At 34.9% G+C, this 14,313-nt stretch overlaps 1 protein-coding gene across 5 annotated transcripts in view; it reads left to right on the forward strand.

Annotated features, from left to right (window-relative positions):
• The window catches only part of SNX29 (sorting nexin 29), a 158,866-nt gene that overhangs the window by 122,080 nt on the left and 22,473 nt on the right, over positions 1–14,313 (forward strand). The gene's annotated exons all lie outside the window — the stretch shown is intronic.

Genomic DNA, 14,313 nt, shown 5'->3' on the forward strand with positions numbered 1-14,313 from the left:
TCATCAATCAGTTTATTCATAAAAGAAATCAAGACTTGTGGGGAATAAGATGCATTGATAAATGATGATTATGGTTTCAGTTGCTATAGTAATTATTGTTACCTTGACATTAAAAGGAGTCATAAAGATGGCAACAAAAATAATTAAGGAAAAAAGGGGACAAAATTTCAAGCAAAGGCCATTAGATTAGGAAATACAGTGACTACAATAGTTAGAAATATAATTTTGATTATATAATGTTTTGGCCTTAAAGAATGAAAGTGGCAGTTCATTACTTGAACTGTGATGAGTTATTTGCACACTTTAACCAAAATTGTTTTGTTTTGGAATATTTATTTAATTTCAATCATTAGAATATCACATATTTAAAAAAAGATTCTTTCATTAATTGTATAATTTAACAGTGACCATACTGTGAGATTATCAACTATGAGACAATACAGTGCTCTAAAAGTAGTAAGTGTTTCTTTTTATTCTACTTTGAAAGATCGTATTTCAACAATAGCATATTATAATCTGTAAGCCACTTATGTCAAAGATAGCAAGGGAAAACAAATTCCATCTAACTGCTCAGCACTAAACAGTGAACTTGCTTTCTGAGAGTTAAGCTTGGCTCTTGTACTAGTGTGTAAATAGAATTTAGATCTTGGAGTTTTGTTTATTAAAAAAAGAAAAGACAGGCACAAAAGAAGATTCAGAATCAGAGTCTTTTTTAACAAGGTCTACCAGAGATGCACAAATCTGAATAAAAGCTATTACTTTGTTCGGCTGTTATAAAAAGAAAATTCTTTTAATAAATTTTAATGATATGAATGAATAGATACAATTCATTTCAGAGAAAGAGCAAAGTCATCTTCTCATTGAGAAGATGGTATATTTAAATTAATTGTTTTCTGGATATGGCTACAGTTTAAAATTCGAAACGTTCTGATACAAAATAAGGCAATTATCTTTAGCAGTAGCACAAGGGAATTTGTCAGTGTAAGCATCCGTATGATGCACTGTTAACCATCTTTGGGTATAGCTCTATCATAGGTTGCAAAGAGATTTGCTTTATTGTTAGAATTGTTTTGCATTTGGCAATCCCGTAGTTCTCAATACATTGCCTGAAGCAATGGACTATAGTAAATTCAAGAATATTCTATGATATCCAAACATTGTGGCAAAAAGGTTCCACCCACATACATATCTATGAAATATTTTCTTCTTACAGATTTTTCTCAAATAATGGACAGGTCGGCATTCTCTATTTGCTAGACTAGATAATTCCCTTGGGAATATTAGTGAGATTCTGAAAAAGCTTAGCCATTGGACAAAATCGGTGTACAACTCATCTACAGCAGACACAGTGGGTTTTTTATGTAATTTTTACTGAGATATCAGACCCTACTCTGCAGATAAGCAGAAATTTTAAATTAATATAAAAATCTTTTGACAATGGTAGAAGGAACAAATTTTAGAAAGTATCATAATACTTGGGCTATCATTTGAATTCTGAATGTCCTCTATTTTCTGAGTGTCATGACCTGGCACTACTAGTAAGTAATAAAAAGCATTGGAAACATAATGCATTTCAATTTCACTTTATATTCCCAACCTCTCCGTTATTGTTTTGCCTTAATGGATTTTGAGCTCCCTCAACAGGAGATCTTGAACGTGCTCGACATTGTGAAGTGTTTATTACATTATTCAGCTGAAACCTTGGTACCTGCAATTCTGCTATTCTGTTAGGTTTAGCAATACTTTAGTAACATAAAACACTGTAAATAAGTGTTGAATCACTTTTAAAATCTGATTTAGATCCTAGAATATGATGATGACAAACAAATTAAAATTAATGTCTTTAGGACTGTATTCACTGAACATTAAACACTGGAAAGAATACTGCCTCTAAGATTTTTGTTGTGGGTTGTTCCTTTGAGGTTTTCCCCCCTCAGTGCAGTGATTGCATACAATCAGGCCCCATTTGATGGGCAAAACATTTCAGTTGATCTATTATGGAATACCCTGCCTCTGTTACAAAGAAAGAAACTAATGTTGTTTTGAAACTCAAATACAGTTAACAGGCTGCAGTAAAATAATGTGAATCAGTTCACTAGCATTTTTCTTCATTATTGTATCAAATGCTAGTGGCTCATCATAAAAATGTAATTGCTTTTGATTCCTTATGCTGTGAACTGTCATTAATGCATTCTTTCTGATGTGAATCTTTATCATTCTTTGGTTTAGAATTTTTTTTTTTCCATTTCAATGTTGCATTAGCTCAATCACAGATTCGATCAAATAATTTCCTTTACAGTCCATTTTCATGTCTTAATGTACAAAAGACACTCTGGCTCTGCTGATTTGTCTGTCTGCATGCTGAATAACAAACTCTTTGTAAAAAAAGAATTTGACATCACAAATTAAATTTTCCAGTCCATGCAGAGCAAAACCTAAATCAAGAGTTGGCACTGCTGAATTGCTATATCTGCTACCTGGTGGAACCATGTCTATTAACACTTACTTAATTTAACATTTATTTGCAGTCCTGATAGGTATGTTGCAGATAAATAAAACTTGTTATAACAAGTACACCTGTGTGTTAATCACATTTTTCTCAGTTTATCTGAAAAGTACCACACACATTAGCTCTTGGTTAATGCATGTATAAAAACAGGAGGACTCTCTGGCAACAAGCATCACAATTCCCTGTACCATATCATTAAATCTTTCCACTTAAATAATCATAACAGGCTATATGATTTCAAGTATGTTCTGTCTAAGAACCAACTTACTAAAATGTTGTTGTGAAGTTCCATATTTCTATTTCAGTGATTTCTGTATCAAATATGCTCATTTTTCACAATATAAAGGTTTCTTCCCATCATCCTTGTCCTGGGCACAAATTGAAGTGCGAGGAATTCCATTGAAACACGAGAAAAAAGAATTATCCTAAGGGTGATGGAACACTGGAATGGGTTGCACAGAGAGGTTGTGGAGTCTCCATCCTTCCTGTCTTCCCCAAAACCTCAACCTGAGATTTTAACTTGAGCTGTGTTTAACATCAACCCTGTTCAGATAAGCATTAGCTAAACAAACAGCTGATCAAACAGATATTATATGTGAGCAAAACAGGCCTAAACAATGTAAAACTACTAAAACATGTACTCCACTTTTTAGCTCTGCAATGCTATTCAAACAAGCATTCTGCCTCTTTATTGATCCTTTTGCTTTGGCAATGCAACTGCACCATGGATGCATATAATTTAGTACAGAATTTAGTGAATACTTCACAGATTCTTTACCTCTTTTTCCAGGCCACTGCTACATGTTACAACATTTTCTAGGTTAATATTAATCATATGTTCTGCTGAGCTGCAGCTTTTGACATTTGTTCTCTTGTAGTAGCTTGTCAAACATAGCTTTAAAGAAAGCAGAGAACAGACTCATCAGGAAATCATCGGTGAAGTAAAGAGGTTAGAGTAGGTTCTGAGAAACTATTGTCTGCCTGAGGTGTTTGAACACCACAGGAATCATCAGTTCTCCATGATGATTAGAGGACTATAATGTTCAAAAAATACGTAGTCTTCATTTCACTAAATAACACTCCTGGCAGCATATTTGATAGCAGAAGTTGTGCTGCTTGGGTGATTTGTGTCAGTTGTCTTTCAGCCACCTATTTTCCAAGTCAGACTGTAGTCAGAGATGTGCTGTTTGTACCTTTCCTTCTCGTTTCATAAGTGCTTCCTCCTTCCTGGAAGATAAAGTTATGAGAAGATTGGCAGAGAGATCCAGGGTACCAACTGGCAAGCACGTTTCAGTACCAACCACTCGAAATGAAAAGGTTGCTGTGGAGATGCTCCTCAAATATTTATTTGCTACTAAATAGCATGTAAAATAAAGCGTCTGCTGTCTGTCTTGCAGACTACTTAGCTAAAATAATGTGTAAGAATAGATGGGGTTTTATTGGACTGGGGGGGTGGTTTGGTTTGAATTTGGGGGGGGTTCTCATCTCTATTTCAGTCACAACTGTCAGTGTGTCATAGTCATTGAGAACACTTAAATTTACATGTTAAAGGTGTGAGAGAGAAAGTTAACTTCTATACCTACACCATTCCTAGTGTTAAAAAGTTATTTTCAAGCATAAACAAAAGAAATCTTATAAGAAAATTATGGGGAAGTTCATGCAGACCTTGTATCTGTGAGTTCATTTCAAAGAAACTCAAAATTGACATTTTCGAAGTTACTTTCAAAACTTTTTAGATTAAAAAGAAAAATTATCACAGATATAAAAAGTTAATTAAAAACTTGACTATCACTTACTTCATTTGATAACTTAATCTCTCAACAAGGGGTAGTTTATTATAGAACAGACATGGGCACTGTTTAACTGTGAAGAGTGAACTAAAACCTCTTCACTGAAATATTCATGGAATACTACTCTAAATAAGATCTTTGAATACATAGACATTCATATAAACTATATTAAGTATAAAGTATATTATGTATTAAGTTAGAGGAGAAAGATGTTAAAAATACAGTGCTTTTCCTGTGTTCTTGGCCAGTGACAGTACTGAGATGAGGTTTTCATGAAGAGATTTAAATTAAAAAATTTACATCTGTTTGTCCGTTTGCAGACCTTTAAATCTCAATCTCCAATGAGGGGAAAAATGTTTCTGTAATCTTGCCTGGTCATTCAGTGTTTTAATGTTCTCTGCCTCATTATAATTTATGGGAAATCAGTTTAAAGCTACCAAGAGGTTTCTAAAATATTCTAATTATTTCTTCCTTTTATGGTTTGCTTAGCTGGACTAATAGTACTGTGCTATAGCAGCAGTATAATTGTTAATTAACCAGTCTTTCTGCATGAAAAGCTACAAAAAATGATTCTATGAAAAACCAAAATAATTCTGAAGTGTTTTTCTCTGGGGTGTAAACAACATAGCAGAAATGATAGTTAATACAAAGTTTATGCATTGAGTCCCTTCTCTTGTTTGAATTCCTTACTATCTATGTATGATATATATAAACAAAAACCTACATGCATGCATATATCTATATCAACACAGTGGTTAAGGTTTTTGTTTTATGATTTTTACAATTCTGTAGAAAAAAATTAGCTCAAAATCTTAGATACTGATATGCCTTGAGGATATGTGAGCACTGTATAGTCATTGAGATGATTCCTTTGGCATCCCTGTAGTTAGGATATGTGGTATTGCATCAGTTACACGTGTTCTGGGACATACTGGTAGCATGATTTTTATTTTGAATTTTTGTTTTGTTCATTCTGTAGCACATATTGGGTCTGCAGTTGCAGCCAGAAAGTTCCTGGGGCAATTGCTAAGAGGATGGCAAAATTGTCCTGTGCATATAATTTGTGGTGTATGTGGTGCCAGTATTCTTCTGTTAGTGCTTTATCTGATTTAAAAAAAAAAGATTATTATTTATCTGATAAAAAGAATAAGATTATTATTTATCTGATAAAAAAGATTATTTATCTGATAAAAATAAGATTAAAAACAACATCAATGTGAAGTAAAGGAATAAAAAATTTTAAATGTAATTTTGAATAGATTAATTTCTGCAAAAATGAGTTGGTAATGCCATGACACTTTTTTTTTTTAAGTAATTAACATACGTATCCATGACTTCTAATAGAATAAATGGCAGTATTCAGACAACGCATAGTATACCCTTTTGACCAGCGCCCAGATTTTTACCTGATTGCTTCCTTCAAAGTGGCAGCTTGTGTTACCCGCTTGGCACTGAATGAGCTCATTATCTCTTTAATAGATCTCAGTTCTACTCTGTAACCGTAAGTAAGCACTCTGATAGAGGAACATAATTTACATGAACAAACTAGGAATAGCATTTGCTTAAATATGTGACTTTTAATTAGTAAAGCACTTCCTAATGCCTGAAACATGCTAATGAAGCTAATTTATTGCCATGTTAACTGATTGATCTACTCCTAAAGCTGTATAGAGACATTACACAATATTTATCTTTTAATGGGATGGTGTTGCCAAGCACTGATGATTGTTGAAGTAAAAATATCTTAGATATCTAAAATTTGATTAGCACATTAAGATAATGCAGGATATTCCATGGCAAAAATTTACTATTCAACTGATGTTTCCCTGGTGATATAATTAAAATAATCTGACTTGAAGTGGATTGTTCTTAACACAGCTATAGTTGTCAGTATTATTCTTGTTTTCTGCATTCTTCACTTTGTAACTGACAGTTTGTTTTTAGTCTGTCATAACCTACAGGGCTTGGCATAAGACTTAAAGCATCATACCTCTTCTTTTGATTTAACTGAAACCTGAAGAAGTAGGGCAAAAATTGTTTGGTCTAAGTATGTCAGAATTCATACTTTTATATCTTTTCCTTTTTCAAGAGTTAAGATCAGAGAATGGTATTAAGATGTTACGTTGTCTTTATTTCATGTTTTGGCACATCTCAACATTGAAGGCATGTATTACAGAGGCATGGCATACTACAGATGCATTAAATTTTCCTTGTCCTGTTCTAAGTAGATGAGAGCGTTTTGAATGTTAGAGGAAAATGAAGAAGGACAAAACAGATCAGGAGGATGATAATGAGAGCAGGAAGAAGCAGGGAGAGAGCAGGGAGATGCTTAATATTTAAAGGAAGAGAGGGTGACTATAGTAAGGAAGGATTGAGTAATGCTGGTACTTGAGGATAACGAAAAGTATTTGACTTTGTAAAGCTGTGTTTTTTTCCAAAGAAATGAAGATGATGATCAGGTTTTAGTTCTTGATTTTACAAGGGAACACTTGAGAAACATGTACAGTTTCTCCACAGTAGTAAAATAAGAAAGCTCTGCATATACAGATGTTTCCTAGGTGCCTTGAGGGAAGTGGAAATTTCAGAATTCAAATTGATAAGTTTCTATCTGGGATTTGACAGATTATTTGTTAAATAATTAAAACTTTATCCCAGCTGTAAAGTATGCAGATACTCAAAACCTGAATAACCACGGAAAGAAGAGTATCAAGTTTTTGTAAGAGATCATTTGTTGCAACTCTGCTCCACCTTTTCATACAGTAAAGAACTATCCTGCTTCTTCCTATGTTTTTTCAGGCGTAAGGTTTGCAAAAATGCGTCTTACTGTCTTTTTATTATGGGTGGTTAGTTTTGAATAAATGCCAAAATCTGTAAATTGAGTTAGGAAGAGTCAAGTATCTGTGGAAGATGATTGCTTTCATAATGCAAACTATGAAATAGTTTTATTCTACTACATGTGCCAGATATTACAGGAGAGTTAACGAAGCTGTGTTTAAACTCAGATCCATGATTGACCAAGTCTTAGATTGCCTTAAAGAATTTCGCCAGCGTACTTGCATCAGTTAGGAGCGTGTAGAGAAAATCACACCCTTAAAATAATTTTGGAAGATGCTCCCTACGCTGAGAAGACTGCATCTCTACTAGACCAAAATTTCATTTACTGTTACCTCTTTTGATTCTAGGGAGGCTCTTTGCAGTAAAGGGATGCCAGTAAAAGCATCGTAGAGAGAAAAGCTCCTTAGTTTGGTATGGGATCAGAGCAATCAAATATCCAAATTAGTGCTAATGTGCCCAAAGTCCTGTTCCCTTGTCTTCCCCCCTCACCTGCCTCCAGAGCGTGGCATTACCCAACTATTTCACATTTTACAGAATTGGCATCTTGCACATCAGTGTGTTTTTCAGTATGCAATTTCCTTTTGTTAGCCCTTCTGAGTTAATATAGACACCTTGTAGCCAAAGAGTTTGCAGCCTGTGACGTCCTAATTTCAGGATAGTTATCTTAGCAATTAGCAGCATTCACAGTCTTGAAACGGTTTCTGTAGATGGAGGTATATTCCAAATACCCGCCGGCACTAAAGATACCTGCTGAGTTCACCTTGGTTCTGTTGTTACAGTTTTACAGAAATTAGCAGTCAAATAACTACTCACTAGAGCTTAAATGACAATTTTTAATCAGGAAGAATAATATGCACAGTTACTAATGATTTATGGAAGATGCGTGGAATTATCAACAGGCTTAGTTATCTGCTTTGAATACAAATGTTGTAATCCTTTATATTTTAGATCAAAATTTATGTCATTTTAAAGTCTTTTAAAACTATTCTTGTGCTCTTCGATCTTTTTCTCGACTGTTAAATTAAAAAGGACTGAAAACTCTCTGCAGTTTTCTTATCTCCTTTATTCCTGTCAGCTGCATTTCTGTAGGTTGTATTTCTTTTTGCAGCAATTGGTCCTAATTCTATTCAGAGAAATTTGCCAGCAGTTCCCAATGTAAATAGGTTTTATTCAGGAGAAGGAATCTGTTCGTGCACCCATCTTGCTCCTGCCGTCTCGCGTGCTCTTTTGTGCCTGCCTGCTCTTTTGCTCTTGCTTGCCCTTCCTCCCTCCCTCTTTGGCATTTGAGACAGTCCCAAGCTGAATATTTCAGTATTCAGAACAAGTATAATTGAAATTTTCTCCTGCAGATTATGGGGAAGAGAGAAAGCATTATATAAACACAGCCTTCTAAACTGACCCTAACGAAACCCTAGTGTTGTTTTGTTTCAGGACTGAGATGCCTTAAAGAAAAGGCATTTCTCATTTGTTTATCTTGATGTGATGCCCAGTAAAACTGGTGTATCATGCAGCAGCTCCAGAGGGTTTTGTATTATATCGCCCTCATTATTGAATCCTTTCATAGGAAAAAACAACTTCAGTGTCAAATAACTTGACTCTTAAACTGATTAGCATCTAAATAAGGACAATAAGACTTCGCTCTGCAAAGTTAATTGCTATAAACTGTTCAACAGGCCTCACAAATAGGTATTTATGAGCATGTTCCCATCAAACAGATTTTTGTCATGTGTTCAGAGTGACCTTTACAGTGCTCATGAGAAGAATAATTTAGTGTATAGTGTTACAGAAGTAAATACTATGCAGTCAGAATTGGAGGGATTTGAGAGCTTATGATCTTTTACAGTTGCCTCTGAATAAAGTAGAGACTTGTTTAATGCTGCCTGAGAAAATAAAGCATGTGGAAATAGGCAGTACTGATATTACATATGTAAAATTGTGGAAACAAGTGAGGGAGAGTATATGATATTTCTTGTACATTTATAGAAACGTGCAAGAAATGTTCTCCTTCACTTCATGCTTTAAATTCTTGCCTCGTGCTTTTAAATTAAGTGGATCAACAGTAACGATCAAAAAGCACTTTGTATGTAGCTATTGGTACCTAGTTGGTAGGTCTTGACTTCCTGTTCCTGAAAACACAACTTCAAAAGCTCTGAAACATATGGAGGTTATGTTGAATAAAGAGACCATTTTTAACATTGCAGTATTAGTGCTCTGCAAAAACAACTTTTAACTGTGTTATGCATTCAGTTTTTGTTTCTAATGGGTCTCTTCCTCTTCCTCTTTTGCAAATCATATAAATTGCTGCAGGAGAGAGTGAAAATGCCAAGTCGCCTACTTTGAAAATGTGCAGTCATCAGTTCACCTAGTATTTCTTCCTTTCACACCTTTCTAACATGCAGAAATAGTTTAATGTCACTTTGATAGGTGCCTTCTTGATTACACCTGGCTCCCAGTTTGTGCAAGACAAGTATTTTGCAGAACCTTTTCTCTTAGTCTGGGAAGGTCAGATCCTTATGGGATGCTGATGAGTTTAATTAAAGGAAATGGACTGAGATGCTTTTGAGTGATTATTGACTGGGCATCAGGAATCGTATCATCACTTTTTGTCATTTTTCCTCCCAGTTAACAGCTGGATTAATAATGAGAGATCATTCTGAGAAGAGCTGTTGTTCTCAGCAGCATTTTTTTTCCTTTTTGTCCTGCTCTTCAATGCCTGCAAATAAATTCAACAAGTCTTTGGCAAGAGGCAGGTTTTCTAAGCCATGCAGATTATCTCCATACCCTGCCTAATTTGTAGCAGTATAGGAAGGGGTTAAGATTTTTCTCAAAGTAGAACGCACAGCCACTTAAATTTTTGTGTCATTACAGCAGTGATCCTGTTTCCTTGGTAACAAGCAAGTGACATGCACTCTCCCTTTAAAAAGTGAACGCTTTCTAGACACTCAGCCATTCCTGCGTTGCAGCAGGTGTTTCTGAGAGTGGTAGCAAAGAATGGGCTCTACAGCCAGTAAAGAAGGATGCAGGTTTGAGGCTGGGCAAAATAAGGAGAATAAGGAGAAGTTAAATCTCTTCTTCACTTTGCAATCAAGATAAAAATAATCCAGAAGAGGGACTTTCAAAATATGACTGTATTTATCCAAATATAATTTTCATTTCATTGCTGCCATCCACTTTTTTTTAACCATTCTCAGCTGCTATCTTAAAATGTGCATTTCTGTGAATAGTAGCAACAAATTGTAATGCTGAGTACTTAGAAGCACAGGTTAACTTACCCCAAATAATTAATGTGTTGGGGAATTAAATCAAAATAAATGAAAGGGTAAATTATTTGGAACAAAAACAAGTTAGCTGGAAGACTGATGCATTTGAGCACCAGTTCCTGATATCCAACAAAGTGTAGTCACAGATATGAACAGTGTTGTGGAATAGGAAAGGAGTTGTTTGTCACCGGTTCACTTCTGCAAGTGACTGTGACTCATAAGAATCTCACACCTTCACTGTGTTTTGAGCATTGTTGTTTCTATAGAATATATCTTTTTCTGAGAGAGAGAGGGATTGAGAGACCGAGATTTCTTTCTGCTTCCTTTGGCTGGACGGTGTAGTCCTCCTTTGAAGAGCAGGCGTTTTTGCAGTTCTAGTGGCAGCAGTGAGAAAGGATCTCCACTTCTCTGACATTCGGCTGCAGTAAACTCAATTAGTTGTCCATTTTCTCTGCTGAGATTTTTAGAGCAAACAGCCCAATAACTGAGATTAACTTTAACATTGGTTAAGACTATAAATTGTAAAATGTAAGATATAACCGCCATCCATTCCCAAGTATATCTTACATAGATATGAGGTCAGGACGGATGTATAGATGACATGTATATAGTATGTATATAAAATTCTTTAGTAAGATCTATAGTATAGGGCCTAAATGGGAATCAATCCACATTCTGTTGCCCAGCAACAAAAACACATCATTCCCATGTGTATACTTCTTATATCTTTCCCAAAGTGGCAGGTATTTACCAAAGTGGATTTGGTTCAGATTTTATGCAATTCAGTTAGTAACTCTCTTAGAAAATAAGAAAATATTTTTAAAAAGAATCCTCATGATTACTTAATAATAAAATTAACTGAAAATTTTGTAAGTTGCTTTTAAAATAGGGCATATCTTCAAAATAATAGGAAATTTCCCCCAGGCCCATTTCTGTCTACAGCTGGTTTTAATTTTCACTTTATTCTTCAAGTGTGCAAATAAGATGAGCATATTAGGTGGTGTAATTGTTATTGCAAATCTTATTTTCCTTCTTGAATAAGAAAGCTTAGGAACATTAATCAAGAGTATTTGGTCAGCTTGTATTTAAAGTAAATGTGTATTTCTTTGTGTTTCAGTATTTGTTGGGATGTTTAAGCTCTAGTAAGTTTTCTGAAAAACTTTAATAAAAAGGTAGTTTTGCTTTTCCAACTACAGAGAAGTTTGAATGAATACAGAACATAACGCACTTTGTTCTTTAATTTTGAATTAAAGGCCTGAATTTCTTCTTGGCCACTTTCTCTCCTTAAAACATACTAGGAAATGGGGACTGAATTTTCAAATGCCCGTTTGATAGTATCGGTCACGCATAGGGCTGGGTTACCGCTGGGGAGTGGGAGAGTCCTGTTAGGAGCTAGCATGGCTGCGCTGACATCCGTGGGGCTGCTCCCACTTAAACCAATTATTTTGTTGCCTGCAGTACATTTGTCCTTAGTTATAAAACTATCTATCTATCTATCTATCTACAAATGTCAATCTTTATGTAGAAAATCTTAATCATATCTACTCTGAATATTTAAAAGTTCTGGGATGATGTAGGAAGTGTATTGAAATGATTGACACGTCGTGGTTTGATTCATATTAGTAGACTCCAAAAAATAGATTTCACCAAAGGATTATATATATTCTTACAGTATAATGGTTAAATTTCTTTCCTGATTCAGAACCCCATAATATTAGCTGAAAACAAATAAACCTCTGCATGATAACCTTCTAGAATGTTTCTGAGGATTAGTGTCTAATGACCTTTGTATATGTCTAGCACAAACTCTTTTTGAAAAACATATTGCCACTTGTATTCTTGCCTGAACTGATCATCAAAAAGAAGGAAAGCTTCATAAGCATCATTTCCTCCCCCTTCCCTTCTTTCCTGCTCCTCAAAAGAGAAGGAATAAAAAATAAAAGTTTCTAACTTCCATGGAACAATTTTGGAATTAATGGCCTGGTGAATATATTGTTCTCAAACACTAGTTTTTGAAACAAAAGTTTTAAAAACAATGATTGATTATATGTTTCGTAAATGTCCTTTCCATAGCAACTTGTTACTGATGTTATCTTTTGTTATCACACTAGCGTATTTCTTTGTCTTTTTTTTTTTTTTTTTTAAATGATGCACATGTGAAATTGTGAAATTAGCCTTTTCCTGCTCCTCATTGGCTACGGTGTAAACATTCATCGTAACCTGTAACGCTGGCTGGAGGGAAGTCTGGTTCTAAATACTTTCAAGCTCTATGTTTTTAGTGAGATAATCATGTTTCCCCTGCTGGAAAGTAAGGTTAATGGTACTTGTGAAATAGTTCATAGGCCTTTCTTGTCTTGGTGGTCTTTAATAATAGAGAAGGGATTTCACCTTCAATATCCCAAAGTTTACACAGTGCAAATAAAGTATTTACACATGAAAAGAAGGATAAGAAAAGCAACTTCCAATGCATTTTGAATTAAAATATTTCTTTAGGCGGTATATTACAGACTAAAGCTCTAATTACAATCGTATTAGACAAGGATAGTAATGTATTGATTAAACTACTTAAAAACAAGGAAGAGATCTGTTGGTGTTGTAGCAATAGAAAAGCAATGTGAAAGAAAAAGCAATCAAAATTAGTATATTTTAGCCTGCAAAACTGAAAAAACTCCCCTCTGTCCACAGATTAAAAGTGTAATATAAAAATACAGTTTTAGAAAATATATGAAATAGGCATTCAGTCAGAAAGGAAAATTTTCACTGAGGAAATAAAACTAGGTAGGGTAGTTGTGTAAAAGGCCTAGAAAAGGCTGCCTGCTGTGGGCTCAAAGCAGCTGTGGTCCTGTCCGCGAGAGCCCCGGGACCGCCAGTGGCGCTCGGCGCACGGTGCCGCCTGCGGTGCAGAAGCTTTCAGGCTGTCTCGCGCAGCACGGCTGAAGCAGGAGGTCACAGCCCTGAAATCCCCCACGCCAGTATGGTCCCTCAGGGCTCTGGCTTGACTAGCAACCAAAGGCTCCCTTGCCTTTGTGGTTAAAAAAGCACGTCGCAGCCCCAACGCTAGCTATTTCAAATGTGCTCTGCTCCCCGCGCCTGCCCCCGAGGTGAGCCTGTTCCGTTTGCTGTGAAGAATATGGCAACTGCTACTATACTTTGAGCCACTGCATGTATTGAGCAGTTGTACGCAGTAATCAGGGCTGTTATTGGTTCACAAAATAATGTGGGGAATTGTAGATAAAGATGATGTATTTGGGAATTGACTTTTTTTTTTTTTTAAGTGCAGTTTCATTTTAAGTGCATGTCAGTTCCAGTAAGTGAAAAATTTTAAACTTGCTATCTTTCAAGAATTAAATTATGGCAAAAGCAGCATAATAAAATGTATTTAATAGATTGTGCTCAATCTAGAGTAGAAATGGAATTGAAAATATAAACACCTTTTTAATGGAATTTGATTCTGTGTTTTATCCTAACTATAAAAAGGAAAATACAGACATTTTCTGATAATAGATCCATGTTGTAAAAGTGTCGCTTCAGATGAATAAACAGATATCCTTTAATACTTCTGACTATGTGTTTATAAGCTCATCAGAGTTTCTGAGGTAGAGAGGAAAAAATGAATAACGTAATTAGTTTACAGTGAAAGTTGTCACTCTAAAATGCTTATAATCCTTATAATTTTACAGTTTTTCCCCCAAACTGTGTGTGTAACTGCAGAATATGGCTAATCACTAGCTAAATCAATAGCTCTTTCTAATTATAAAAAAAATCCTCCATCTATTTTATCTATATATAATCTATAAACAATAGAGCCAATGTTTTTCAAAGCTGTTTATGCCTGTTTTAAATCTGGAACAAACTTTAGTATTCTAGCTACAAAAAGTTAAATACCAGAAATGATTATGGAGTTAAGAATACGGTACAT

This window comes from Apteryx rowi, unplaced genomic scaffold (genome assembly GCF_003343035.1).
Source record: "Apteryx rowi isolate R43461 unplaced genomic scaffold, aptRow1 scaffold_436, whole genome shotgun sequence".
Lineage (NCBI taxonomy): Eukaryota > Metazoa > Chordata > Aves > Apterygiformes > Apterygidae > Apteryx > Apteryx rowi.